This window comes from Benincasa hispida, chromosome 8 (genome assembly GCF_027475165.1).
Source record: "Benincasa hispida cultivar pf3 chromosome 8, pf3_genome.v1.1, whole genome shotgun sequence".
NCBI classification, from domain to species: domain Eukaryota; kingdom Viridiplantae; phylum Streptophyta; class Magnoliopsida; order Cucurbitales; family Cucurbitaceae; genus Benincasa; species Benincasa hispida.
The window spans coordinates 47,923,762-47,928,134 of record NC_143485.1 but is presented as its reverse complement, the minus strand read 5'-3'; the positions used below and the strand labels follow the sequence as shown (position 1 = coordinate 47,928,134).

The following is a 4,373-nucleotide window of genomic DNA, read 5'->3' as shown; positions in this document are numbered from 1 at the left end:
AATTATCTATTGATAGTTAAAAATTTCTAAGGTTATTATATGTAAATTTAAAGAGTATGTAGTTAACATATAGGTGGATCATGTTCAAGTAATAACCTCAAGAGTTTATAGTACATGGATAAGATTGGGTGTGCCTTAGCCTGGTGACACAATGCACTATGGATACGACCTACTTTATAATAGTTACAAATGATTTGATCTAAATTATCCATGTAGAGACATGTGAGTGTGAGTATCCTATATTAAGAGTTTGTATAAGACCAAACCGCGAAATAATTAATCTCTATTTGTAAATCCATTGAATGATGAAATTAATATTTTATAGGATGATCGTGTGTAACTTGATCTTAATCTTGAGTGAATTATAACTCCTGTCTATGAGGACTCGTCCTTTTATTTGCACAGATGAGACTGACCTTAGTCGCCAACTCAATATGCCTACTCTTTTAGGGCATTGACCGAATAGTGAGCTGGGAACATAACTTCACAAGATAGAATTCACTTCTTTCCACATAGGGTAAGGAGATGAGTAGTTCCCTTAAGTCTTAATTCCGAGAATTGAAAAATGGGCCCCACCCTCTTATTGGCTCGAGAGAGACTTTAGTTTATGGTTGGACCATAAAAAAATTGTTCATAAAGGAATCAGTTGTACTTATGGAAAAGAAATAATTACAGGGGTAAAACAGACATTTAATCCAGCTATATTTACCGACAACTTATGAATGATTGACTTGCTTATACTTGATTATATCCATGGACACAACTTGTCCTATAATGCATAAGAGTTCAACTATTGGCCTATAGTGGTTTGCTCTATAATTACTAAATGAAGATTAATTAATTAATCTTGGATCATTTGAGCTTACAATTTGTAGGTCCATAAGGACCCCTTACCAGATCACCACGGGTCAACAAGGATTATATATGTTGAAAGAAATCTTGAAATATTCAAATTTATGAGAGAAATTATTAATTGCATTGGATACAATTAAAACATATTTTATTAGAAAGTTTTATTCAAATGAAATTCAAATTATACCTATATAATTTGGAAAATTAATTTATTTAGGTGAGATTCAAATAAATAAGTTATTTAATTTGAATAGGATTCAAATTAAATAGGTAATAGGAGAATTAATAAATATTTAAATCCTTTTAATATTAGATATTTAAAGGATAACTATAATTATCTTCAAAATGAGATATTAGTAGATAATTATAATTAAATAAAAGATTATTCTAATAGGATTAGAAATAACCCAACAGAGTTCTATAAATAGGGCCCTAAGGAGCCCTCATAGAACACAGCACTACAACATAATCTTTACAGCCATTTTGCAGAGATTTTTCTCGATGAAAATGCTCCCCATTTTCAGAGAGTGATTCTCATAAACTGGATCATTTCCAAAGTCAAGCAAGGAAGATCTCATGGAATTCAAAGAGAGACTTCAAAAAGGAGATTACCAAGTTCGAGAAGAAAATTTTGTCACGGTTATGTACTGGCAAAGATATGGTGCTTAACCTTCTTTAAGGTATTTTTATTCTTAGTTTAACCTTCTTTAAGGTATTTTTATTCTTAGTTCTTTCAAGAAATCAAAGAATGTGATTCCATCGCTTTCACTACGGGATTGAAGCATTCAGTCCCTTCACGACTAATAGCCATACCCATGGTTTTAGGAGATCACCGATCCGAGCGGATTGGTTGGGCCTATAAGGAAATTCAAAGGACCTGTAATAGTTTAAAGAATCTATGGGGGAGCTTAAGGGAAGCTGAGAGGACTCGAGAGAGAGAGCTAGTAGTACCATAGAAGTCCTAGCAAATACCATGGAGGACACACGTAGTTGTACCTAGTAGTACCATGGAGAGTCCATGTAGTAGTACTGTGAAGATCCTAATAGTACATAGTAGTACTATGAAGGTCTTAATAGTATTATAGAGGACTCATAGCACCGCTGCAAAGAACCTTGTTGAGGTTGATGCCCTAAATCTTGTGGTCTTATAATTTGTAAACTGTATTTGTGTAAAAAGTATTTTTCTATCTTATTTCTCTTAGGAGGAAAAGACTTCTTAAATAGAAAAAACACCCAATTAAAAATAAGGAAAGAATATAAAATAGCAAATAAAATACAACAAATATAAAACAATAAATACAATAAAAAATTTCACAATAAAGAAAATAATCAACACTCCCCTCAAGTTGGTTTGAAGATATCATTCATGGCCAGCTTGTCAATTAAGTTGTTGAATTGTCACTTTGGAAGACCTTTTGTTAACACATCTGCAATTTTCTCTACTGTCGAAAGAAAGGGAATGACATTATTCCATCATCAATCTTCTCCTTTATGAAGTGTTTATCAACCTCAATATATTTCATCTTATCATGAAGGACTGGATTGTGGACAATGGAAATTGCTGACTTGTTATCACAATAAATGCATATGGGCATTGTCTGAGAGAATTTCAATCCTCCCAATAGTCTTTTTATTCATATATCCTCACAAATACCATGGTCTAATGCCCTAAATTCTGCTTCAGCACTACTTCTCGCAACCACACTTTATCTTTTACTTCTTAAAGTAACTAGATTTCCTCCAACAAAAGAGTAATAAACCGAAGCTGATCTTTTATCAGTCATACTGTCTGCCCAATCAGCATCAATGTAAACCTCGCTATGTAGGTGATTATGCTTCTTAAATAGTATACCTTTTCCTGGAGTACCTTTCAAATACTTCAAGATTCTATAAACTGTTTCAAAGTGAATTGACCCAGGAGCATGCATGAACTAACTCACCATACTAACTGCAAAAGCGATTGAATGTGGTGGTGTTTGATGATTGGTGCTTGAACTAGATTATGGGGAAAACTGATGAAACTTAATTAAATCTTAAGTCAGTTTCTGAGTTTTGAATTAAAGGAGGAGTCACACACACACACAGAGGATAAAAAGTTTTGGCTTTAGAAATTCTCAATGATTAGGATGTATCTGAATGTGGATGAGTGTTGTATAAATTGAGAAGTTGATGAAATCGAAATAAGAGAATGCATTCCTTGAACCTTTTTCATTTCAATATTCATTATTTCTCTTACTTTGTGTTTCTCTTTTTTCTTTGCTCGGGACTAGCAAAGTTTTAAGTTTGGGATGGTGAAAAACATCTAAAAAGTGTTTTTATTACCTTCAAATTTAGAACTAGTATTGCTAGCTTTGTTTAATTTGATGTGGTTTATTCAGTAATTTCAGGAAACTAAGCATCATGAGCAATTTGTGTGAAAAAGATTAAAAAAAAAAAAAAAACCCAGGGCAAAACTCCTAATTTGAGCAATTAAGGGTTGGCCATGGAATTAGGAAGAAACCAAGGACCCAAGATCAAGAAAAGAGGCAAATTTGGAAGGCAATTCATGGGAGCCAGCAATGGAAGAACATTGCAACACTGCTCCCTAATGCTGTAGACCCAATACGAATTGGAAACAAGGCTATTTGGAGAGCGTAAAGCAATATTTCAATGAGGCCTCCCTGGGGAGTGTAATCCTAGACAAAGGTGGCATCTCAAAGCTTCAAAGGATTGAAGATTTGAAGAGATCACTAGGTTGCGATTCCGGATTCGAGGACGAGAGTCAAGAACACGACTTGCAATTTCTTCCCTCTTTTACTTTCTGTTCCTTTGTGTTTGGAAACCTCATGAATGATCTATGTTTGTGTTGTAGCCATGAGTGACTGATTTGTGTTTCTAAGGTGTTGATCTAGTTTTATGGATTCTAAAACTGATTTTGTTATTTCTTGGATTGAATTTTATGCATAATTATTTTAGCATGTTTGTTCTTAATGCTTTTGAATAATTGGCCAATGTTTGAATGTTCTTTACTCAATGTCTTGCTTGAGAGAGAAGCCGTTGGGTTAGATCTAGCATGTTAAACTGTTAATCAAGTATGCACAAGAGTGATAGGAGATTAATAGAGATTGTTGATGGAGGAACTTAATGTTGTAGCTAATCAAGCGATAGAAGAGATTCGGGTCGATGGTTAGTTATTAGAAAAGGTTGAGCTCAAGAGAGGATACCTAGATAAAAGACTACTAGGTCTATAATTTGCATGAAATCAATCTAAGGTCAAAATAATTAATCTGGTTAATCTATGTAACGAGATCATACCCTAGAACGTGTCTTTGTCTAGTTTCATGATAACTCTCAAAAAGAGCTATTATTCCTAGCTTAATTTGGGCTCGTTATTGGATTCTATGTGTTTATTTTCCTATTTTGTTGGTACCGAACAATCAAGAGGTAGAATTAATGATTTGATGAAGAACAGGGTTAATTTGAAGCAATATGGAGTTGATTTGAACATCTAGGCTTCAAAGGAGTTAAAATTACCAAGATGC

General features: G+C 33.6%; 1 long non-coding RNA gene across 1 annotated transcript; it reads left to right on the top strand.

The window, feature by feature from the left end:
- The first annotated feature begins 1,302 nt into the window (after window positions 1-1,302).
- LOC150034638 (uncharacterized) lies at window positions 1,303-3,809 on the top strand. Its single transcript, XR_016531193.1, has 2 exons — window positions 1,303-1,532; window positions 3,231-3,809. It is a non-coding gene; the product is annotated as an uncharacterized LOC150034638 (long non-coding RNA).
- Window positions 3,810-4,373: the final 564 nt, after the last annotated feature.